At 36.6% G+C, this 27419-nt stretch overlaps 1 protein-coding gene and 1 pseudogene across 1 annotated transcript in view; both read right to left on the minus strand.

Annotated features, from left to right (window-relative positions):
- Positions 1–26256, minus strand: part of LOC129620716 (14-3-3 protein epsilon-like) — a 30253-nt pseudogene extending 3997 nt beyond the window's left edge.
- MDGA2 (MAM domain containing glycosylphosphatidylinositol anchor 2) overlaps positions 1–27419 on the minus strand; it is a 919168-nt gene that overhangs the window by 150599 nt on the left and 741150 nt on the right. The gene's annotated exons all lie outside the window — the stretch shown is intronic.

Raw genomic sequence — 27419 nt, forward strand, 5'->3', positions numbered from 1 at the left:
GACCTGCAAACACATTTCTCAGGAGATAGGTAAAGTGGTCTGGTATTCCCATCTCTTTAAGAATTTTCCACAGTTGGTTGTGATCCACACAAAGGTTTTACTTCAGTCAATGAAGCAGATGTTCTTCCGGAACTCCCTTGCTTTCTTATGATCCAGCAAATATTGACAATTTGATCTCTGGTTCTTCTCTTTTATATCCAGCTTGTATATCTGGAAGTTCTCAGTTCACGTACTGCTGAATCCTAGATTGAAGGATTTTGAGCATTACTCTGCTACATGTGAAATTAGCGCAATTGTAGGGTAGTTTGAGCATTCTTTGGTGTGTCCCTTCTCTGGGACTGGAATGAAAAGTGATCTTTTCCAGTCCTGTGGCCACTGCTGAGTTTTCCAAATTTGCTGGCATATTGAGTGCAGCACTTTAACAGCATCATCTTTTAGGATTTGAAACAACTCAGCTGCAATTACATCACCTCCACTAGCTTTGTTCGCAGTAATGCTTCCTAAGGCCCACTTAACTTCACACTCCAGGATGTCTTGACTCTAGGTGAGTGACCACACTATGGTGGTTACCCTGGTCATTGAGACTTTTTCGTATAGTTCTTCTGTGCATTCTTGCCACCTCTTCTTAATAGCTTCTGCTTCTGTTAGGTCCTCACTGTTCCTGTACTTTATTGTGCCCATCCTTGCTTCAATATTCCCTTGATAGCTCCAGTTTTCTTGAAGAGATCTCTAGTCTTTCCTATTCTAATGTTTTCCTTGGTATCTTTGCATTGTTCATGTAAGTAGGTTTTCTTATCTCTCCTTGCTATTCTCTGGAACAGTCCTTTGAGTTCCAACTTCCATTGTTAGACACTTTCCCAGGAAACACCCTGGGTTTGGAATTCTACTCCTCTTGCCCCAAGATGCCATCAAAACTGAAGTTCAAATTTGCCCGTATCAGCAAATGCCCCCAGGACAAAAGTAGTCTCACTGTACTATATTCACATAAACTTGGCATGGCATTTTTAGCAACCACTTTAATGCTTTCATAATATTTTACCACTTTAATGCTTTCATAATATTTTAAGAATATTTCCTAGCATTTTCAGTTGTTAGCATTGAATGGGTTTGTGGAGTATTTTGGCTATTTTATGCTCAGAAATGCATGCCTCATATTGCCAAGAGGAATGTGTGTACATGCTCAGTCATGCAGTCTTGTGACGCCTACCAGGCTGGTGTGTCCATGGGATATTTGAGTCAAGAATACTGGAGTGGGCATTTATTTCCTCCTCCAGGGGATCTTCCTGACTCAGGGATCAAACCCACGTCTCTTGCACCTCCTGCATTGGTAAGCAGATTCTTTATCCACTGAGCCAACTGGGAAACCCATCGATCTAAACTTCAGAATGGAGCACTGACTGCAGGATATAGTGTTGTTAAGATATCTCAAGGTAAGTATAAACAAAGGCATTGTGTGTCTGTGGGTGTTCAGTTGCTTAGTCGTGTCCAACTCTGTGTCTCCATGGACTGTAGCCTGCCAAAGTCCTCTGTACATTGGAGTTTGAATACTCCAATAAGTTTTATATATAACCAAAGAATACTGCAGTGGGTTGCATTTCTTACTCCAGAGGATCTTCCTGACCCAGGGATCAAACCCACGTCTCATGTGTCTCCTATATAGGCAGGTTGATTCTTTACCACTGTACCACCTGGGAATCCCATAGTAAAGGCATAGAGAATGTCAAATTTGAATTTACTCTTGAATATAATCACAGAGTTTGAGGAAAATACAAGTTCCTAAAAGAAAATAAACTTAAACTAGCATAGATATATGCGGATCCAGAGAGTTGTGTTACAAAAATTAAAGTAGTCGTTTGTTTCTAAGAGCAGGAAGTAATCAAATATGCCAAATCCTATCAAGTCAGGAATTAATACTGAAAATATGTACTGTTTTTGACAAATTCAATATCATAATGATTATGGTGAAAGCACTTTCTGTGATGTATTTATAGTCTGGTTTACAGGGTTTTGGCATGTGTGAGGATGGTTAAATAGTAGAGGTCATCAATGACAGCTATTTGTTCAAAAATGTTGTCTGTGATTATAAAAGATGGTTACTTACATTGATTCTACCTTCAAAATACATTAGGAGTTTGTTCATTTCTCTCAGTCTTCACTACCACCACTGTTACCTTTCACATGTGTGTGTTAATTGCTCAATCATGTCTGACTATTTGCAACCCCATGAACTATAGCCCACAAGGCTTGTCTGTCCATGCCAAGAATACTGGAGGAGGTAGCCATTCCTTTCTCCAGTGGACCTTCCCAACCCAGAGGTCAAATCCTGGCCTCTTGCATTGGCAGGTGGATTCTTCACCATCTGAGCCACCACAAATGTCCTGCAACAGTCTTCAACCAGGCCAACACGCTTCTTCTTTTGACCTTCTCTCTACCTTCTGAGATTGGCCAGATATTCTTTCAAAAGAGAAATCAGCTCCTTTATTCACCTTCTTAGAACATTTTATTGACTCACCCCTGCTTGTTAACCAGGCCTACCAGGCCCTACAATTTCTGGGTCTGGCCATATACCCATCTACTCTCATCTTGAACACTGTGCTTTAAAATTATATATTTTCTTCCTGCTTCTGTATGACAAACCCTTCTGGACAACAAACCTCTGATGTTCTTCCTTCCTAATTTGTTCTTTTCTTTATTCTTTCCTTTTACTCTTTCTTTTACTATTTATAAGTCTCATGTTTTAGATTTTTTATCTTGAGAAAGTCTACCCTTGGTCAACAGCAAGTGAAGCATCTCTCCTCCTGTGAATAATACAATGTTTTCATCCATTGTATTTGCCTCTTGTGTTAGCTTTATTATAAAGAAACTTACAAATTCCCAGTCATTGCATCACCCCGCTGAATCCATCAAGTATTATATTTGTGTGCTCAGTCACTTCAATCATGTCCAACTCTTTTCTGATCTGTGAACTGTAGCCCGCTAGGCTCCTCTGTCCTTGAAATTCCCCAGGCAAGAATACTGGAGTGGGTTACCCAAGACCTCCTCCAGGGGATCTTCCTGACCCAGAGATCAAACCCATCTCTCTTATACCTCCTGCATTGGCAGGCAGGTTCTTAACCACTAGCGCCACCTGAGAAACTCCACCTAGTTTTTTATCTAGTGACAAAAATTATTGATTAGCAACCAAAAAAAATGATTAAATTAATTGCATTGGTGTTTGAACACTGTTTTGGATCTCTTATCTCTCTTTTCTCCCTGAAAGTCAAGGAGTGGGGCTAAAAGTTCCAATCTTCCAACAATGGCGTGGTCTTTCTGGAGACCAGCTCACATCCTGAAGATATCTAGGGATCAGCCAAGATTCACCTTACTAGCATGAATTCAGGATGGTTGGAAAGAGCTTGTTATAAGTAATAAAGGGTGATCCTTTCACTCAGGAAATTCTAAAACTTTTAGGAGGTTGGTTCCATGAATGAAGAACAAAGATTTTATAAAAATAGATATATATCTCATCAATTTACAGCAATTAGTTATTGCCTTCTAAGAATTTGCACATTGATTATATTAAATTGTGTATACTTACCTATATTACAATATTATCTTTACACTGATACTATAAATTCCATGTTAATAGGAGTCATTTTTATTCATTTTTTAAAATATCTTATTATATAATCTCTCACCCAACATTATCTAAGAATCTTATAAGTTTGGGCATGGTTGATAAAAATAAAATATGGGTATTTTGAACATATATCTGTTTAGTAACATAAAGCTTCAATGTATCACATGGTCAGATCTAAATGGCTGTCTTAAAGGTAAATTAGCCTAGGTTCAAATATGTTTAGTGTCTCTCAATGGACATAAACAGGTTACTTTCATTCATCTTTTTAAAGTTCAGTTTCCTTAACATCGTTGTAGCTGTTCAGTCACTGTCGTGTCTGACTCTTTGCAACCCCATGGACTGCAGCATGCTAGACTTGTCTGTCTACCACCAACTCCTGGAGCTTACTCAAACTCATGTTGATCGCATCGGTGATGCCATCCAACCATCTTATCTTCTGTCATCCCCTCTCCTCCCACCTTCAATCTTTCCCAGCATCAGGGTCTTTTCCAATGAGTCAGTTCTTTCCGTAATTGGCCAAAGTATTGGAGTTTCAGCTTCAGTATCAGTCCTTCCAATGAATATTCAGGCATGATTTTCTTTAGGATTCACTGGTTTGATCTCCTTGCATTCCAAGGGACTCTCAAGAGTGTTCTCAAACACCACAGTTCAAAAGTATCAATTCTTCAGTGCTCAGCTTTCTTTGTAGTCCAACTCTCATATTCATATATGACTACTGGAAAAACCATAACTTTGACTAGATGGACCTTTGTTGGCAAAGTAATGTCTTTGCTTTTTAACATGCTGTCTAGGTTGGTCATAGCTTTTCTTCCATAGCTTTTCTGAGCTGTATCCTTTATAATAAACTGGGAAGCTTAAGAAAAAGTGTTTTCTCAAGTTCTGTGAGTCCTTTTAGAAAATTATCAAAATTATCAAATGGGAGGAACTGCCAAGTCATGGGAACTCCCAAATTTATAGTTGGTTTGTTAGAATGACAACTGGGAATTGTGACTGGTGTCTAAAGTGGAAGCAGTTTTATGGCACTGACCCCTTTAGCTTGTAGGCTCTACACTAATGCTAGGCAGTTAGTGTCAGAAGTGAATTGATTTTTAGATACCTAGACGACGTCAGAGAGTCAGAGAACAGGTGTTAGAAAACGCACCTCTTACTTGGTATCAGAAAGAATAGAATTGCTAGTCAAGTCTTACATAAGCTTAATTTATTCAATAGGGAAATATATTATAAAGAATGGACTTGGAAAAAGATGACTGAGAAGTTTGTAGGATCTGGCTAATGTATCTAGAAAAGATAGAGATTGAAATGGCAACACTTATCCATTAACCTACTCTATATGACTGTGCCAGCACGTTTCACATACTTATTACCTCATTCAATCCTTACAGGAACCTTGTAAAATGTGTATTATTATCTCCATTTTACACATAAAGAAACTAAATGTGAGATGCTATATTCTCAAGCATCCCACACAGCCCAGGTGACAGACTTCAGACCCAAAACAACATGACTTCAAAGTCCATGTTCTTTCCAACACAGCAGACTGAGGAAACAGTGCCAAAAGCAAACTGTAAATTAGTCTCTAACATAATGTTAGTCTAACATAGAAGCTTTTCCATTTCTTTTTCATGGGAAAGAAATGCAAAAAAGCAAAATGGCTGTCTGGGGAGACCTTACAAATAGTTGGGAAAAGAAGAGAAGCGAAAAACAAAGGAGAAAAGGAAGATATGTGCATCTGAATGCAGAGTTCCAAAGAAGAGCAAGGAGAGATGAGAAAGCCTTCCTCAGTGATCAATGTAAAGAAATAGAGGAAAACACAGAATGGGAAGGACTGGAGAGCTCTTCAAGAAAATTGAGGATACCAAGGGAACATTTCATGCAAAGATGGGCTCAATAAATGACAGAAATGATATGGACCTAACAGAAGCAGAAGATATTAAGAAGAGGTGAGAAGAATACATAGAAGAACTGTGCAAAAAAGATTTTCATGATCCAGATATCACGATGGTGTGATCACTCACCTAGAGCCAGACATCCTGGAATGTGAAGTCAAGTGGGTCTTAGAAAGCCTCACTACGAACAAAGCTAGTGGAGGTGATGGAATTCCAGTTGAGCTATTTCAAATCCTCAGAGATGATGCTATGAAAGTGCTGCACTAAATATGCCAGCAACTTTGGAAAACTCAGCAGTGGCCACAGGACTGGAAAAGGTCAGTTTTCATTCCCATCCCAAAGAAAGGCAATGCCATAGAATGCTCAAACTACTGCACAATTGCACTCATCTCACACGCTAGTAAAGTAATGCTCAAAATTCTCCAAGCCAGGCTTACACAATACGTGAACGGTGAACTTCCTGATGTTCAAGCTGGTTTTAGAAAAGGCAGAGGAAACAGAGATCAAATTGCCAACATCTGCTGGATCATGGAAAAAGCAAGAGAGTTCCAGAAAAAACATCTATTTCTGCTTTGTTGACTATGCCAAAGCCTTTGACAGTGTGGATCACAATAAACTGTGGGAAATTCTGAAAGAGATGGGAATACCAGACCACCTAATCTGCCTCTTGAGAAATCTGTATGCAGGTCAGGAAGCAACAGTTAGAACTGGACATGGAACAACAGACTGGTTCCAAATAGGAAAAGGAGTACGTTAAGGCTGTATATTGTCACCCTGCTTATTTAACTTATATGCAGAGTACATCATGAGAAACACTGGGCTGGATGAAGCACAAGCTGGAATCAAGATTGCCAGGGGAAAAATCAATAACCTCAGATATGCAGATGACACCAGCCTTATGTCAGAATGTGAAGAGGAACCAAAAAGCCTCTTGATGAAAGAGGAAAGTGAAAAAGTTGGCTTAAAGCTCAACATTCAGAAACTAAGATCATGGCATCTGGTCCAATCACTTCATGGGAAATAGACGGGGAAACAGTGGAAACAGTGGCTGATTTTATTTTGGGGGGCTCCAAAGTCACTGCAGATGGTGACTGCAGCCATAAAATTAAAAGACGCTCACTCCTTGGAAGGAAAGTTATGACCAACCTAGATAGCATATTAAAAAGCAGAGACATTACTTTGCCAACAAAGGTCCGTCTAGTCAAGGCTATGGTTTTTCCAGTGGTCAAGTATGGATGTGAGAGTTGGACTGTGAAGAAAGCTGAATGTGGAAGAATTAATGCTTTTGAACTGTGGTGTTGGAGAAGACTCTTGAGAGTCCCCTGTACTGCAAGTAGAGCCAAACTGTCCATCCTAAAGGAGACCAGTCCTAGGTGTTCATTGGAAGGAATGATGCTAAAGCTGAATCTCTAATACTTTGGCCACCTCATGCAAAGAGTTGACTCATTGGAAAAGACCCTGATGCTGGGAGGGATTGGGGGCAGGAGGAGAAGGGGACGACAGCGGATGAGATGGCTGGATGGCATCACCGACTCGATGGACATGAGTTTGAGTGAACTCTGGGAGTTGGTGATGGACAGGGAGGCCTGGCGTGCTGTGATTCATGGGGTCGCAAAGAGTCGAACATGACTGACTGACTGAACTGAACTGAGCTGAATCGAACATAGAAGCTGGCAATATTGGAAAATGTAGTTTAACAATAAAATAGTCTATAGCATTTGTAAATAATTAGCAGGAAAGCAACCCCAAAGATCTGGTAATACACTTTACAAAATTATTATTTGCCTCTTTTCATAAACACTTTGAGATTGATAATAATCATTACTTCATATTTTAAGTAGTTTTCTCAGCAGGATAACATTTGGAGTTACAGTGTAGAATGATTGTTATGTGACTGAAAATATTGGTACATTTGTATTGTTCACATGAAGCACATGATGCATAATGTGTAGAACTGCTGCAATTTCTTTCTCATAACAAAAATGATAGTATACTCAGTACTCAAGCCTTTTATGGAAGTTTTGCTTCTTATGATTATAGATACTATTTATTATTTAGCTCTAATGTTCCTAAGTGTAAAAGAAAGTGACAAATAAAACAACTCTAAATAATTAAAGGGTGTTTGTCATAAAACAATTGATTTAATTATTTGGATTTTTCTAGGATATTAATTATGAATAAAATGGACTTAGCATCTGTCCATATAGGCAGTATAGCCATAGAAAGAATCTAAATGGAGCTCAAAATATTTTCCTTCTAACTCACACAACTAGATTCTTGATATATGTATAAACAGATCTAGAAACATCATTATTCATGATGATAATAAAGGTCTTCTAAACCAGAAGAGAAATACATTTCTATTTTTATTTTTGTGTATGTTATAAGATGGTTGAATGGCATCACCAACTTGGTGGACATGAGTCTGAGCAAGCTCTAGGAGCTGGTGATGCACAGGGAAGCCTGGCGTGCTGCAGTCCATGGGGTCACTAAGAGTCAGACATGACTGAGTGACTGAACTAAACTGATAAGGGTCCAGCTTCACTGTTTCACATGTGGTTCTCCAGTTTTTCCAATACCGTTATTAAAAAGACTATCATTTCTCCATTGCATATCCTTGATGCCCTTATCAAAGATTAGTTGACCATATTACCTTGGGTTTATTTCTGGGCTCTCTATTCTGCTCCATTCTCCAAATGGTGCTGGAGAAGACTCTTGAAAGTACCCCTTGGACAACAGCGAGATCAAACCAGTCAATCCTAAAAGAAATCATGCCTGAATATTCTTTGGAGGGACTGATGCTGAAGCTGAAACTCCAATACTTTAGCCATCTGATGCAAAGAACTGACTCATTGGAAAAGACCCTAATGCTGAGAAAGATTGAAGCCAAGTTGAGAAGGTGATGACAGAAGATTAGATGGTTGGATGGCATCACTGACTCAGTGGAGATGAGTTTGAGCAAGATCTGGGAGATGGCAAAGGACAGGGAAGCATGGTGTGCTGCAGTTCATGGGGTTTCAAAGAGTCAGACACAACTGAGCGACTGAACAACAACAATATTCTGTTCCATTGGACCTGCTGAAACAGAAACAGAGTCCCTTGCCTCTTGTTTGTAAAAAACAAACAAAAAAAACCCTCCTAGGCCTTCCCCAAGTTCCAAAGATCAAATTTAATCAAAGAAGTCATAGTTTAAATCAGAAAAATCAATTTTTAAAAGAAAATTCAGAAACAAAGAAAGTAGTCAAGCAAGATCAAATAATAACAGTTTAACCACAAAACAAAATCAAAGACCTTTAGTTCCTCCTCAAGGGCTATAGATAATATTCTAAGCTGTGTCTTTGACCTGTTTCTCACATATTAAATGCTCCACCAGGTAAAAGAAGTTAACTGCATGATGACAACCAGTAAGTAGACCCCAAAGTGGTTGGAGCCAGATAACTGATAATTGAGATTCCTGAAATACCTCCATGTTACCTCTCCATCAACCAATCAGGGAAATGTGCATGAGCTTATCAGGCACCCAGCAACCTTCTCCCTTGCATTGTTTTTAAAAACCTCTTTTTAAAAGATATTGGGTATTTCAGGTCTCTTGAGCTCTGGCTACCCATTCTCCTTGATTGGTACTCTTCAATAAACATTGTACTTTTCTTTACCAGGAATCCATAGGATGGCTTTGCCACATGTCCAGCAAGTAGACATGCTTGGTTTGGTGTCTGATTTTATGCCAATATTGTATTGTTTTGATTAATATAGCTTTGCAATATAGTCTAAATATAGGAAGTACAATGACACCAGCTTTGTTTTTCTTTCTCAAGATGCTTTGGATACTTGGAGTCTTTTTGGTTGCATAAAATTTTAGGACTGTTGTTCCTATTTCTGCAAAAAATGGCACTGAAATTTTGATCATGATTGCATTAAATCTATAGTTTGTTTTGTGCAATACAGATATTTTAACAACATTTATTATTCAAATGCATGAGTTATTAATATCTTTTCATTAATTTGTATCTTCTTTGATTTATTTCATCAGTGTCTCATAGTTTTCAGTGTATAGATCTTTCAATTCCTTGGATAAACTTATATCCAAGTATTTTATTCTTTTCATGTAAATTGGATTATTTTCTTAATTTCTTTTCTTGACAGTTCATTGTTAGTGTATAGAAACTCAACTATTTTTCTATATTGATTTTGTGTCCTGAAAACTTACTTGATAGTAAAAAAAATCTACTCAAAATGGATTAAAAACTTAAACATAAGTCCTGAAACCATAAAACTCCTAGAAAAAAACTTGGTGGGTAAACTCCTTGACATTGATCTTGGCAATGTGTTTTTAGATTTGAATCCAAAAGCAAAGACACCAAAATCAAAAACAAATGAGTGGAATTACATCAAACTAAAAAGTTTTCTGCACAGCAGAAAACAAACAATTTTTAAAAAGCCAAAAAAATAAACAGAAAAAAAAAAACACTAACAAGCTGAAAAGGCAATCCATGGAATGGGAGAAAGTATTTGCAAACCACATATCTGATAAGAAGTTAATATTCAAAATATATGAACTATTTTATTCAGTCATGAGAAGAAAAGGAAATATTGCCACTTGCAACAACATGAGGACCTTGAAGGCTAAGGGAAATAAGTCAGGCAGAGAAAGACTTATATTGCATGATATCACTTATAAATGGAATATATCTATAACTATGATTATATCTATAATTTAAAAGGTCAAACTCATAAAAATAGAGCTAAAAAGTGGTTGGCAGGGCTTGGGGGGTGGAATAAATAAGTTGGTAAAGGGTACCAATTTTCAAGTATAAAATGAATAAGATCTGAGGATCTAATATATAATATTGTCATGACAGTAAATGACACTGTACTGTGTAATTGAAATTTCCTAAGACAGAATAACTTAAATGTTTTCACCCACACACACACACACACACAGAAGGTAAATACATGATATAATGGATGCATTATTTCTTCTTGGAAGAATCTTTTCACAATGTATACATATATCAAATAATCATGTTACACCTTAAATATTATAATTTTATTTGCAACTGATACCCAAATAAGGTAGAAAAAATCTATTTATTCTTTGTTCCTGTTTCCTTCTCATTGCCTTGTTTACATTTTTCTTGAGGTTTAAATGGTTAATGGTCAACTTTGTGCAAGATGTTGTAATCCTGAAAGATGATGCAGTAAAAGTGCTGCACTCAATATGCCAGCCAACTTGGAAAACTCAGCAGTGGCCACAGGACTGGAAAAGGTCAGTTTTCATTCCAATCCCAAAGAAAGGCAATGCCATAGAATGCTCAAACTACCGCACAATGGCACTCATCTCACATGCTAGTAAAGTAATGCTCAAAATTCTCCAAGCCAGGCTTCCGCAGTATGTGAACCGTGAACTTCCTGATGTTCAAGCTGGTTTTAGAAAAGGCAGAGGAAACAGAGATCAAATTGCCAACATCTGCTGGATCATGGAAAAAGCAAGAGGGTTTCAGAAAAACATCTATTTCTGCTTTATTGACTATGCCAAAGCCTTTGACTGTGTGGATCACAATAAACTCTGGAAAATTCTGAAACAGATGGGAATACCAGACCACCTGATCTGCCTCTTCAGAAATCTGTATGCAGGTCAGGAAGCAACAGTTAGAACCAGACATAGAACAACAGACTGGTTCCAAATAGGAAAAGGAGTACGTCAAGGCTGTATATTGTCACCCTGCTTATTTAACTTATATGCAGAGTACATCATGAGAAACGCTGGACTGGAAGAAACACAAGTTGGAATCAAGATTGCAGGGAGAAATATCAATAACCTCAGATATGCAGATGACACCACCCTTATGGCAGAAAGTGAAGAGGAACTCAAAAGCATCTTGATGAAAGTGAAAGTGGAGAGTGAAAAAGTTGGCTTAAAGCTCAACATTCAGAAAACGGAGATCATGGCATCTGGTCCCATCAGTTCATGGGAAATAGATGGGGAAACAGTGGAAACAGTGTCAGACTTTATTTTTCTGGGCTCCAAAATCACTGCAGATGGTGACTGCAGCCATGAAATTAAAAGATGCTTACTCCTTGGAAGGAAAGTTATGACCAACCCAGATAGAATATTCAAAAGCAGAGACAGTACTTTGCCAACAAAGGTTCGTCTAGTCAAATCTATGGTTTTTCCAGTGGTCATGTATGGATGTGAGAGTTGGACTGTGAAGAAGGCTGAGCGCCGAAGAATTGATGCTTTTGAAGTGTGGTGTTGGAGAAGACTCTTGAGAATCCCTTGGACTGCAAGGAGATCCAACCAGTCCATTCTGGAGATCAGCCCTGGGATTTCTTTGGAAGGAATGATGCTAAACCTGAAACTTCAGTACTTTGGCCACCTCATGCGAAGAGTTGACTCATTGGAAAAGACTCTGATGCTGGGAGGGATTGGGGGCAAGAGGAGAAGGAGACGACAGAGGATGAGATGGCTGGATGGCATCACTGACTCGATGGACGTGAGTCTGAGTGAACTCCGGGAGGTGGTGATGGACAGGGAGGCCTGGCGTGCTGCGATTCATGGGGTCGCAAAGAGTCAGACAAGACTGAGCGACTGATCTGATCTGATCTGATCTGATGTAATATACTTGGGGAAAGTTTGTTAACAGCTATATAATTTTTTAAAATGTATGAGCAGTGTCTTACTAACAAAAAAGTGATACATTCCAAAAAATAAAAAAAATCCTTGTAGTTATTTACTTAACATACATGCACGTGGATATGTTTAAGAGATATTTTAGTGAAGTAGCATGATAAAATCGCAAAGGACATTAAACTTGTTACACTAGTGTTCAAGATTTATGATTATGGTCACTGATTTAACTAGAATGTTTTTTGTTTTCAGCATTCATCACAACAAATCTGAAGCTTTCTCCTGTGTACTCAGTCACTCAGTCATGTCCAGCTGTTTGTGACCCCATGAACTGTAGACCGCCAGGCTCCTCTGTCCATGGGATTGCCTAGGCAAGAATACTGGAGTGGGTGCCACTCCAGGGGATCTTCCCTACCTAGGAATTGAACTTGCATCTCCTACATTGGCAGGCAGATTGTTTACCACTGTGCTACCAGGGAAGCCCTTCTTTAGGTTACTCTCTTTTAAAGCTGCTACCTGAAAAGATGTATCCCCTTTCCCATCTCCTTGCTTCTGTTGTTGTTCCCTGTAGTTGAATATTTTAAAAAAACAAGTTTAAAAAAACATCTACTAAGTGAGAAGGATTTCTCCAAAAGATTTATAAATGACAAAATTTATATCTGTTCACAGTTTTGCAGTTTCTGACTTGATCTTTTGTATAAAAATATAATGAGGGTGAAACAATATAATGAATACAATTCATACATAATTAAATCACACATAGGGTCAGAAAGAATCATGGTTTCACATTCAGTCATCTGTTTAAAGACTTTATTAAAGCTTTACTGAATATTGATTTACAGAAACAAGTTAAATAAAAAATAAAATTGAGGAGTTGCATGCTAAACAATTCACCTTGTCAAAACCTTATGCTTTTCATTTTTGTTAAAAGAAAAAAAAAAAAATCTTTGTTTCTCTTCTAAATTTCCTCTGTTAAAACTTCTTATCCTCTTTTCCATCCACACTGTACTCATTAGTTTGTTTCATTTTATTCTCTACATTCTTCTTACTGTGACCAAATGTCCTCAACATGTAATATTTTCACTATGTATAGCTCCCCTGGGAAGCAGCATTCTTCACCCTTTTCCATTGCTTTGATCAGAGGAATCAGTGCAATTGCCTCACTGTCTCCAACACTACCTCAAGTTTTAGTTAATAAAATTCTCTGACACGTTGCAAACACACAAGAAAAAATGTTGTTGTCAGAAGAAAACACTTGGACTATTTCCATAATTTTTAAATTAAACATATAGCGCTTTTATTCAAAAGACCAACATAAAAAAGAGAAAATTTGACTGCAATATCACTCTTTGATGAAACTGGAGCCTATTATACAGAGTGAAGTAAGCCAGAAAGAAAAACACCAATACAGTATACTAACGCATATATATGGAATTTAGAAAGATGGTAACGACAACCCTGTATGTGAGGCAGCAAAAGAGACACAGATGTATAGAACAGTCTTTTGGACTCTGTGGAAGGTGGGGGGGATGATTTGGGAGAAAGGCATTAAAACGTGTATAATATCATATAAAAATAAATAAATAAATAAATAAAATAAAAATGGAAGTAAAAAAAAAAGTGGAGCACAAGCCCAACTAAATTACAATAGTGTATCCAAAGATTCTTTGTGCTCTTTTTCTAATATTAGGAAATGAAACAGGATCAAGCATTTAAAATAGCTATTTCTACTTCAAAACTATGTACATATGGCTCAGCAAATAAAGAATCCACCTGCAATCCAGGCAACACAGGAAACTCGGGTTCAATCCTTGGGTCAGGAAGATCCCTTGGAGGAGGAAATGGCAACCCACACCAGTATTCTTGCCTGGGAAAATCCCATGGACAGAGGACCCTTCTGGGCTACAGTCCAAAGGGTCAGAGAGTTGAATATGACTGAGCAAGAGCACAACCTACATTTGAAATGGTAGATGATTACTCTGAAGTATTACTTTTTTATTAAAAAATTATAACTGTGTGGTGATAGAAGTTAACTAGACTAATGACAATCATTTAACAATACATACAAGTATTAAATCATTATGCTATACATCTGAAATGTTATATGCCATTTATATCTCAATTTAAAAAATTGATTGGGGGCAGGAGGAGAAGGGGACGACAGAGGATGAGATGGCTGGATGGCATCTCTGACTCGATGGACGTGAGTCTGAGTGAACTCCGGGAGTTGATGAGGGACAGGGAGGCCTGGCGTGCTGCGATTCATGGGGTTGCAAAGAGTCGGACACGACTGAGCAACTGATCTGATCTGATCTGATGTATAGTTTAATGTTGAGGGACTCCTGGCAACATATATTTGGTAATAATTTCGCAGTGTAAAAGGAATTTTTAATAAGAGTAACATAACACCTATTCTTTCTGGGTGACCTTTTATATTTACTTCTTTGTTAATTTAGGAGGAAAGTATATTTAACACAGACATTGTAGAAACCTTCAGCTGATAAGTTCATCCCAACCTAGATAGCATATAAAAAAGCAGAGACATTCCTTTGCCAACAAAGTTCCGTCTAGTCAAAGCTATGGTTTTTCCAGTGGTCACGTATGGATGTGAGAGTTGGACTGTGAAGAAAGCTGAGTGCCGAAGAATTGATGCTTTTGAACTGTGGTGTTGGAGAAGACTCTTGAGAGTCCCTTGGACTGCAAGGAGATCCAACCAGTCCATCCTAAAGGAGATCAGTCCTGGGTGTTCATTTGAAGGACTGATGCTAAAGCTGAAACTCCAATATTTTGGCCACCTCATGTGCAGAGATGACTTATTGGAAAAGACCCTGATGCTGGGAGGGATCGGGGGCAGGAGGAGAAGGGGACAACAGAGAATGAGATGTCTGGATGGCATCACCGACTCGATGGACATGAGTTTGGGTAAACTCCAGGAATTGGTGATGGACAGGGAGGCCTGGCGTGCTGTGATTCATGGGGTTGCAAAGAGTCGGACACGACTGAGTGACTAAACTGAACTGAACTTGCCTTATGAGACAAAAGGGCAACATGAAAGGAAGAAAATGTATCCTCAATATTATTATTCAGAAAATATTTTAAGGTCAATTATCTAGAGTTTTAGTAATTAATGTATAGTTTGAGGTTCAAGTCTGGTGCAAAAACTGTTACAGTTATGTGACAATATAAGGAGGTTGTACCAAAATGTAAACTAATTACATCACAGCACACTGCTAAATTCAGCTGATAATTTGAGTGGGAAACTTAGGAAATTGGTAAAAGCAATTATACAATGTATTTTTATTGATGAAGTCAGTTGTCTGATTTCCCTTTAAAGCCTCTTAGAGCTATCTTGTGGGTCTATATAATTCAACAAACTTGTCTCAAAGCTAAAATTAAAACTTAGATGAAAGCTGGAAAACTGAGTTGCTAACAACAAAGTCAAACAATATCTGAGATGAAGTTCTAGTGATGATGCAGAGGATCCACAAGAAACTAGTCTTCAAAACCTCAGCCTGTACTGCCCTTGGTATTCATCAATGAAAGGAATATTTCAGACTCAGAAGCAGCAAGAGTCACTTCAATCAAACTGGCCTTTTATAATACTTAAACTCTAAGCCAACCAGTAGGTTCAATTGAGCAGAATAACATTCTCAGAAAATGAAATTTCAATACCCTCAACTTGTGCTCATGTTTGATTTTATAACACAAAGTATATGAAAAACAACATACTAGATTTTACAATAAATTTTGAACTTGGTCTATAGACTATGATATCATGTAACTATCCTTATATTTTGGAACTTGATGCATGACAAAAAATTTTAGTTTAAAAATTAGTTCAATTTACTAAAATAGGTATACACCAATAAAAAATAATAAAAAGAAAAAATAATTAAATTTTAAATAAACTTAAAATAAACAGGATTGACTCATTAACCTATCACCTTAGAACAGGTTTCAGGACTCAACAAAGCATGGTAATCATCTAGTTCACCTTTTATATAATGAAAAATGACTCTATAACACAGAAGGATCTGCTTTTAGAAGATGTAGTAGCTTACCAATGATCACTGAACTAAACCTTGAAAATCTGGGATAGGAAATTTTATATTTTATATTAAGTTTTACATTTAAGAAGTGACAACTTAATTGTTTCATGAAAAAAGTTTCCCAAGAGAATTTAGTTTCTGATGGAATTAAAGAAGAATTGAGAGATCTATAAAAAAGTTATTTGGACATAGAAAATTATATTTTTAACAATTAAAAAAAGGGTTGTTGAATACTGTATTTCCAATATGCAAATAATATATAAGAATAAGAAACATGAATTTACATGTGTGACAGGAATTCTTCTAGCAAATGTGATTCCTATTGGAGATGTCAAAAAAAAAAAAAAAAAAAAGAGAAGAGACAATAGAAATAGGAATGTGAAGTAACCAGAAGGCAAGGTCAGAGAACACATTTTATGAAAATGTATTTTGGCAAAGATAAAGGAAAGAGGGAAAGTTTAAGGTATTCAACAGAGTAGACATCCTGCATTTTTTAGGAAGGAAAGGTCTGTGGCACAATAAAGAGAGACTGATATATTCCTTGAGTACAGAGGAAAGAGAATAAAGTAGATCGAAGATACCCGTGCATCACCACTACAGAAACTGAACAAAGGCTAATCCAGTTTTTTCACCCACTAATAGTGAACAGTCACTTAATAGGCTCCTCTGGAACGAATGGTTGCATTTGGTTTGTCTTTATAATTTGAATCAAAAAGTAAAAAAGCAGCCTAACAGTGGGTTAGAGGGCCAGGCAGGAGTTTGCCTTATATATCTGCAATATATGAAAACAAATTTACAACTAAGTCTTTGAAAACATAAAACAAGGCTGGTCCTCAAAAGTCTCTATAATGTCAGACATTAGCACATATAATGCCACTAGTTTAGTATACTGCATTTAGTGTTGTTGTCTTTATTGTTTTATTTAATGTCTTCCATTTGCTCACTCATTTTCTCAGTTGCCTAATACAGTTTTTGTTCTCATATTTTGCTGAAAATAGTTCTAAAAATGGGTTTTTTTTGAAACATAACTTAACAATTAGGAAGGAAATATTCTTTTCTTACTCATCTGCTCTTTAAGATTATATGTGTCATTATCAAAGATAATCTGCAGATAGTTGGAGATTGCAATTTTAATAAATTTGGTTTTAGGTGATACACAAACTGTTGCTTTATATCTTTCAAACTTCATCATTTGCTTGGAATTTAGGTAAGAACTTGAGAGATATTCAATCCAAATTACATTATTAAGAATATGGGGGCCAAGTTTTCAGTTATGTGCTATATAAATTATATTTAGTAAGGTAGGATATTAGGATTAACCCAACCACATGCATGTCTATTGTCAAGCTCAGAAAGAGTAAAAGTTAACTCTAGAACTTTAGGAAAAAAATGTCAGTTTTCAAATCCTATCCTCAGAAATCCTTTATAGTGTTACTTTTAGTAGTTAGTCTAGAGTTCAAGACTCTAACTTTTTTTTTTTTGAAGGATAATGTAAAGTATCTTTGAAAACATTAAATAAATGGACTTAAAATGAGAATGTTAAAATTTTTAATATTTTCTTCCTTTCACATAGACAAATATTAATAATAAAAAACACAGAGAGATTGCTCATTTTCTATGTTCATGTAAGAAATCATAATTTAAAAATCCACTTATTTTATTTCACCCCATATTTCTACACCCAAATATGAAATGGTTATTTGAAAATAGCCTCAATAGGTAAAACATGAAACCATGTGGATTTGCCAAAAATATATTTTAAAGGTTGCATTTTATATATAGACTTATTATACATAGGCATTTTGTGTTTGCTCTAAGTCAATGGACTATACTTAATAGATTGCTACTTTGACAAATGAAATATTAATTCATTCATCCTTTACAAATTAGATATCTAGATACTATGGATCAATGACACTATAGTAAACTTAGTAGATGTAGAAATTTTCAGAAATAAAGAGAGGGACTCAGAAAAAGTATTATCCTTGAAAACCCTGCTATGAAATTGAAAAGCCTAATCTTGGGCTAATCTTAGTGGAAGATATTTTGCTTTAGTCTTTCTGGGTTTGATCCCTGGGTTGGGACGATCCCCTGGAGAAGGCAAAGGTGACCCACTCCAGTATTCTGGCCTGGAGAATTCCATGGACTGAATAGTCCATGTGGTCTGAAAGAGTCGGACATGACTGAGCGACTTTTACTTTCACTTAGGCAGCAAAGAGCTATAAAAAATGAACTCCATCACCAAAATATTAGAAAGTAGAAGTTGCATGGTTTTCTGTTTTTTGCTCCTGGCTCCTTCAAAGTGCTTTTTTGGGGGTACATATTTAGTGGATTCTTTAGTTATCTTATTTTCTTTGAAGGTTAAATACTCTTCATGTATTGTCTATTTATACAAAAATATTTTCAACAAAAACAACAAATGAAACAAAGCAAGAAAACCAAAATGATTATAATACCTGTGGCTACAAATTACATCATCAAATATAGTTACCACATTGTTTTATTTTACTTGTTTGACTTATCATAACAAAGATAAATAGTCTGATGAAAAATACTAACAGGAACCACTCATAAGGAGAAAATATTTAAATTAATAAGTTACTCTAATTTAGGCTTCAAAAAGAGCATCTCAATTTCTCTTTCTGATTTTTCATTGTTAGTATATAGAATTTAAGAGAAATCAGGGAATCAATCCCATTCACCATTGCAACAAAAAGAATTAAATATCTAGGAATAAACTTACCTAAGGAAACAAAAGAACTGTATGCAGAAAATTATAAGACACTGATGAAAGAAATCAAAGATGACATAAACAAATGAGAGATATTCCATGTTTCTGAGTAGGAAGAATCAATATTATAAAAATGACTATACTACCAAATGCAATCCGCAGATTCAGTGTGAGCCCTATCAAATTACCAGTGGCATTTTTCAAGAACTAGAACAAAAAATTTCACAATTCATATGGAAACGCGAAAGACCCCGAATAGCCAAAGCAGTCTTGAGGAAGAAGAATGGAGCTGGAGGAATCAACCTTCCTGACTCCAGGTTATACTACAAATCTATAATCATCAAGACAGTATGGTACTGGCACAAAAACAGAAATATAGACCAATGAACAAGATAGAAAGCTCAGAAATAAACCCATGCACCTATGAGTAACTTATTTTTGACAAAGGAGGCAAGAATATAAAATGGGGCAAAGATAGCCTCTTCAATAAATGGTGCTGGGAAAACTGGACAGCTACATGTAAAAGAATGAAATTAGAACACTTCCTAACACCATACACAAAGATACACTCAAAATGGATTAAAGACCTAAATGTAAGACCAGAAACTATAAAAGTCTTAGAGGAAAACATAGGCAGAACACTCGACATAAAGTAAGATCCTCTATGACCCACCTCCTAGAGTAACAGAAATGAAAACAAAAGTAAACAAGTGGAATTTGATTAAATTTAAAAGCTTTTGCATAGCAAAGGAAACTATAAGCAAGGTGAAAAGACAGCCCTCAGAATGGGAGAAAATAATAGCAAATCAAACAACTGACAAAGGATTAATTTCCAAAATATACAAGCAGCTCATATAACTCAATTCCAGAAAAACAAACAATGCACTAAAAAAGTGGGAAAACGACCTAAATAGACATTTCTCCAAAGAAGACATACAGATGGATGACAAACACATGAAAAGATGCTCAACATCACTGATTATCAGAGAAATGCAAATCAAAAGTTCAGTGAGATATTACCTCACACCATTCAGAATGGCCATCATCAAAAAGTCTACAAACAATAAATACTGGAGAGGGTGTGGAGAAAAGGGAACGCTCTTGCACTGTTGGTGGGAATGTAAATTGATACAGCCACTATGGAAGATAGTATGAAGATTCCTTAAAAAGCTAGGAATAAAACCCCATATTACTCAGGAATCCCACTTCTAGGCAAATACCCTGAGGAAACCAAAATTGAAAAAGACACACGTATCCCATTGTTTATTGCAGCACTATTTACAATAGCTAGAACATGGAAGCACCCTAGATGTCCATCAACAGATGAACGGGTAAAGAAGTTGTGGTACTTATACACAATGGAATATTAGCCATAAAAAGGAACTCATTTTAGTCACTTCTGATGAGGTGGATGAACCTAGTATCTATTATACAGAGTGAAGTGAGTCAGAAACAGAAAGATAAATACCATACTCTAACATATATATACTGAATCTAGAAAAATGGTACTGAATAATTTATTTACAGGAGAGCAATGGAGAAACAGGCATAGAGAGTAGATTTATAGACATGGAGAGAGGGAGGAAGGCAGGGAGAGGAGAGCATCTCTACTTATCATAATTTAACAAAGCATTCAGCATACATGCTAATAGTCAAGAAGTACATTAAATATGCTTGGGTAGAAGTGGGAGATATAGGTAGTAATTTAGATAGCCATGTGTTATGCTATTGACATTAATTACAGGGCCCTATAGTGGAGCTTTCAGGATATACTTCAGAACAGCTAGTAACTACCAAAAAATCCCACCTATTGTTTCACTATATTTTACTTAGTGATAATGGCAGAAGAAGCAAGGCACTTTTTAATCTGCTCCAAATTTTTGTATATCAAGTAACTATAAATCTGAAGTTGCAGCTTCCGGGAGTTATTGTTGGTAACAGAGGAAGAGATGTTTTCATTGCTTCTGCGAAGTCAGCGATGCTACCTTTGCAAACACTGGAAAAATATTACAGAAACCCTATTAAAAAGTGCTAAATCTTTCCTGAATAACGATTCAGAGATGCAAGGTAATATTTATATCTCCATTCACACATTTTTCGATGTATTTTGGAAACTGTACATTCATACTAAATACTGATTTTGAAAAATAAGCCCTTTCCTAGACTTCCTGTATACATTAATAGATGCATTGACTGAACCATAAACACAGTTGGGTTAGTATTTGACTTCATAAAAATGTCTATATTCAAAATTTTGAAAAGTTCTGACCATCCCTGATTTTAAAGTACCTATTATCTTACCTTGGGAAAAAAGTACATATTTATGTCAATAAATAGATACACTGAGATGAGGAATTATGTGAAACAACCACACAGGACATTTTTTTCTACCTTTTAAGAAACTCTGAGCCCGAGCTAGTAGATAAGAAATAAAAACATAAGTTATACATCATAATACTACCAAATGCTAATTGTTCTGTCAAGCAATGTGACAAATCAGTTACATTTCAATAGAAAATTTAAAAACATAGAGAAGAGAGTTTTGACTAATTTTCTTCTTCAACAAAATGCAACCTCATAATACCTAGTGGGGTGCTCAATGAAATTATTTTGAATATTAATTTATTATTAACATAGAATTAATAGCATTGGTATTACTTTATATGTGAAAGTCTCTCAGTCATGTCCAAAGCCTCCAGGCCAGAATACTGGAGCAGGTAGCCATTGCCTTCTCCAGGGGATCTTCCCAATCCAGGGAAGATACTTTATAAGACTCCTTTTAAGACTATAAGTATATTAGTACTTTAAAGATACTTTTAAGATACTTTATAAGCATATTAGTAACAATATAGATTGGGCTTCCCAGGTGGTGCAGTGGTAAAGAATCCACTTGCCAATGCAAGAGATGCAGGTTAGATCCCTGGTTTGGGAAGATCCTGTGGAGTAGGAAATGGCAACCCACTCCAGTATTTCTTGCTTGGAAAATTCCACGGATGGAGAAGTCTGGCAGGTTACAGTCCATGGTTTGCAAAGAGTTGGCCATGAGTGAACAACTGAGCACACAAGAATATAAATACATAAAACATTTGCATGGTTCCAATGAATATCTCAAATTAGATTTCTGCTTTCCACACTTCAGGACATACCTACTGGCCTTTACATCCTCAGTCTTGACTCTTCACTTATTAAAACACTATACTATACGCAGTACTCAATTTTCCTGGTATTTCAAAACAGTATCTGACATGTATTCCTAATTCTTCAAACTGTAGTAGGTAAATAAAGCAGAATTGTAATCTCCAGGGAAGTGTTAATAATCCTATTTCCATTTATAAGTATTTTCTACCTTCTATGAAATGTTTAAAATGAGGTTATATGGTTTCCTCAAGCTTCTTTGCTTACCTTTATCTAACTTTATCTAACTGTAATTTTATGGTAAAGGTGCGTGCTCAGTCATGTCTGACTCTTTGCAACCCCATGGACTGTAACATGTTGGGGTCCTCCGTCCCTTGAATTTTCCAGGCAAGAATATTGGAGTGGGTTGATATTTCCTACTCCAGGGGATCTTCCTGACTCAGGGATTGAACCTGCATCTCTTATGTCTCTTGCATTACACACAGATTCTTTACCACTGTGCCACCTGGGAAGCCAAATCTTCCAAAAATAACTCTGGCCTAGGTTTTGCACTATCCTATAAGAAAATGTCTCAATGAAAGCTTATAGACGCAACATGGTATATGTTGTTGTTGGTTAGTTGCTAAGTCATGTCCGGCTCTTTTGTGACCCCACGGACTGCAGCCTGCCAGGCTTTTCTGTTGATAGGATTTTCCAGGCAAGAATGCTGGAGTGGGTCACCATTTCCTTCTTCAGGAAATCTTCCCAACCCAGGGATGGAACCCATGTCACCTGCACTGCCAGACAGATTCTTTACGACTGAGGAAACCCACACATGAGTATACCTTCTACGAAATCTCTCCCTTTTCCATGCGTATTCTCTTCTCTAAGACTGTTGAGTGTTAAGTCCTTATTATACAAATATGAAAAATATAATCAAAGCACCCATAAAATTTCCACTTGGAAAATAAATGATTCCTGCTCTCATGTCTATAATCAGTAGATCAATGTCATTATGTCCAAATCAGGACAATGATTTCCAGTGGATACTTGTATCCAGTGATCTCCATCACATTTCTCAAGAATATTTACACAGTCCATCCATTCACCAGTTAAAATCTTATATAGTTGATTTATAACACTGTGGTTTCTCCTTACCTATTGAACTGGATGTGCTCTAGCAACCATATCAAAATATTGCAATAAAAAATGCTTGCAACTGCCAACTTATAAAAGAACTAGAAGTTATTTTCATGTTTAAATTTCATGTTAACAAATTTACAACATTTATATACAAGTGAAGTTTATATTTTGCTCTTTCATCCCTAATACTCAAGTCACCCACAAATTTCTTCTAGCTGCCCCTGTAGCATGTGGGATCTTAGTTCCTCAACTAGGGAATAAACCTGGATTGGGAGCACAGAGTCTTAAACAATGGACTACCAGTGAAATTTCACCAACAAAATTTTAGCATAAACTTAGTAACAGTCATTCAAAATTGTAGTTAGTACTGAAATCTCTAAGTAAGCGTTTGTTGAATTTCCCTCACAAATTTTCTTTTAAATAGGAATTGTTCTTCAATATGCAGTAGTGTGTTTTTGTTTTCATTTTTTCTCATTCATTTTCTGCTTTGGGGCCTTCCGAAGACAATAACATAGAAGTAAGAGAAGAATAAAGTACAAAGAGCTATAGACAAGGAACCAGAAGTCTCTTCCTACTACTGAAGCTGAGAGTCTAGGTGACTGGGAGCAAGTCACATACTTTTAATCAGGTTCGATTTTCTAGTCTATTTTGTGAATTTTAGGTACAGACTCAATTCTGTCTTTGTCAATGAGTTCTCATGAAGATTGAATGAAATAGATGTGAAAGTGGTTAAAAAGAAGTAATAAAAAATATCAGTATATATGCTGTATATACTGTACAGATTAGCACATATGAAAGATGCATGCTAAGAAATTTTATAGATAGAGACATTCAATAAATATAGAGATTAGTGATTGTAAGCATTAGAGAGAATATTTAGATATTTTCTGACTTTATATATAGTTGACATAATAAATGTTCAGCAAGTGATGACCACTGTTACTGTGCAAAATTAGTATCATATTCTCTTCCTTGTTTAATAATGAAAGTGAAAGTGTTAGTTGCTCAGTTGTATCCAACTCTTTGCCACCCCACAGACTGTAGCCCACTATGGCTTCTCTGTCCATGAAATTCTCCAGGCAAGAATACTGGAATGGCTTGCCATTCCCTTCTCCAGAGGATCTTCCTAACCCAGGGATTGAACCGGGTCTCCTGCATTGCAGGCAAATTTCTTACCATCTGAGCCACTAGGTAAGCCCTGTTTAATAATAGCTGTCATCCAATATTGGCCCCAAAAGGCTGTGCTTAGCTTATTCTTAAACTGCAGGGAACATCTAGCTCAGGTCCATGCATATAGTAGTATTTTTAAGAAAAGTTTAATTTTTCCTATTACATTCAGTTGTATTATTCTAATTTAGCAGTTTTAATAAGGAATACATTTTGATATGAAGACTGAATAAAGAAGTAATAACAATATAAGAGAGTACCATGGCAGGGAATAATTGATTTGTCAACATTATTTTCTGCTAACTTATTTTGTTTGAGAAAGCCAGTACAATTTTGTGAATATAAGTGTTTCTCCTAGAAAAAATGTTGGAAAAAAGTGAACTGACCATAAAGGAATATTCATTTATAAGTAATTTACAGGCAAGCATTTAGATGCCATAGGATGCTAAACTGATGAGCAAATATCTTGCTTTATCTTATTAAAGTTCCTGCTAATGTTTCATTTTTTAAAAATTCTAGTGGGTGTATGTTACAATGATTTATAGTGTGGTTAGGCCAGATAAGTTTTTGGAGGGAGGTTATTAATAGTTTTCTTAAATGCACACTCATCCCCTCCCTGACATACTGCTACCCAAAATAGCCTGTGTTGGACACAAGATACTGTGCACTTACAAAGAAAATGAGATCACAATGGGAAAATCCACTCTCCATGTAAGTAGTGGAATATGGCATCTCTCCTGCTGCTGCTGCTGCTGCTAAGTCGCTTCAGCCGTGTCCGACTCTGTGAGACCCCATAGACGGCAGCCCACCAGGCTCCCCCGTCCCTGGGATTCTCCAGGCAAGAACACTGGAGTAGGTATGGCATCTCTCCTACAACTGAGCAAACCTTTACTTGAATGGTTTACCCTGGAGCTAATAAATAATTGGCCATCAGAGGATATGGGGCAGAATTATATATTGATTATAAATATATAAGGAACATCTTCACAAATTCTACATTATTTCAATAATCATGTATTCAAGTGAAAAGGGAGGCACTGTTGGAAGAATCACAGCTCTCATCATCTTATCCTACAGGATTAACACAGGTGTCATCCACCTTATCAAGTCACCATTAACTATCTGCAACTGGGACATTTTTCCAAGAAAATAAAGGATTACGTTTTCTTGGGTTTTACATATTGCTCCATAAAAGTGATTCACCACCGTTCTGAGTACTATCCTTGCCTACTTAAAAGCATCACTACATTTTGTAAAGCTTTGACACCCTGAGGAATCCTTCCTGGAATACCAGGTTTCAAGTGAGTAGCAGAACACTGCAGTGCTCACAAACCACTGTTTTTACCCTATGGTGCCAGCACTTGGCACAAACACAAAATAACAGATGGCATGGAGATATCAATTGATTGCCATTCACGAGCAGTGTCATATACAGAACTCAATTATGCACAAATGGATACAGAAGCCCTTGGTACAAGAAGTTTTATCAGCTACCTTTACATCTGTGCCTTTATTATCTGTACCGAAAAAAAAGAACCCCTTCAGTGATTTTTTCTGGGTTAAGCTACCCCATTTAATTATAAAGCACTGGGATGCTTTACTCAGCACTAATGACCACATAAAATGCAAGAACAATATGAAGGCTGACAACCTAAGCAGCTGCCAACACTGATCCCAGAAAATCCAAATCACCTTCTCTGAAAATACTGGTGCAAGATTTTCTTTCTGATTCTCATCTACAGACCGATTAAATTCATGTTTAATGTTATGGGGTACTATTGAGGAAGAAAGCTATAAAAGAAATATCCAAAAGAGAAACATCTTTGAAAAATTAAAAGTCTAACCGAAATTATCTACCCAAAAGGCACAAGTAGGTTTTTAGCATGCTATCTTTGTTTTCTTACCAACACGTCATACATTGTCCCTAAGTATCAGTGGTAAGCTATATCTGATTTGCTAGGACTGATTTAACTATTGAAGTCAATAGAACTTACTTGTTCTACACTTTTTAGCATAACCTGTCAAGAGTGTCTGATGTTCTATCAGAAATTATGTAGAAACCTTGGTTAAGAATGTTGTTGATTTTCAGGACCATTCTGGGGAAAGAACTTCACAATTCTTCAATGCAACTTCTCACATTTCCTCAAAGCAGCTTTAATTTGATTTCAAGCTATTACAGTGATGCTTACAACTTTGTCCCAGTCTCTGTATGTCTATTTGTCTATTTATTTGTCTGTCTAATATGCTATCTATTGGAGAAGGAAATGGCAACCCACTCCAGTGTTCTTGCCTGGAGAATCCCAGGGGCAGGAGAGCCTGGTGGGCTGACGTCTATGGGGTCACACAGAGTCGGACACGACTGAAGTGACTTAGCAGCAGCAGCAATATGCTATCTATCTTTTTGCTTATTCATTAGCAGTTCACCTGACAAAATCTGTATTTACCTCAACTTATTTTAAGAAATTTATTCACAGAAAGATTATCTGAACTATCATTCTCTCAAGTAAAGGATTAAAGTATTAATATGCTCAAGGTGAATTTTGGGTGAAAGGCTGGCTGAGCAAACGGAGCTGAATTTCTCATTGCTAATACATTAGCACATATGATGAGTCAGTCTCATTACTATTGAGACTCTGTCACAAAATATTTTTTGTGATATGCCCTGTTGAGATGTAACTGAGAACTTGGCATTAAAATGGCCAAGGTAAAAAGTGTCATTACCATCACATATTCATATTATCCACAAGACTTATTCTTTCTCAGAAACCGTGGAGCAGTTTAAGATATTCTCTCTCCTATGCAGATGGGTGTAAGGCCTGGGTTCTGAATGTTCCAGGGTACAGAAGAAGTAACTGATACTTACCATATTGATAAATTGAGAAGAAAGTTACCTTGATGATCTGAAAACAGAAAATCACTTTAAGGAGCAAAACTAGTGTACATAAAATTTTCGCTTAATTAATTTCCTAAATATGCATAAGATTCACAAAAATGCTAGAATAATACCCACTTTGATAATCCATGGAAATGAATTTTAGTGATATTTACTAAGTTCCTACTATGTACTAGGGATTTTAACCAG

This window comes from Bubalus kerabau, chromosome 10 (assembly GCF_029407905.1).
Source record: "Bubalus kerabau isolate K-KA32 ecotype Philippines breed swamp buffalo chromosome 10, PCC_UOA_SB_1v2, whole genome shotgun sequence".
NCBI lineage: Eukaryota > Metazoa > Chordata > Mammalia > Artiodactyla > Bovidae > Bubalus > Bubalus kerabau.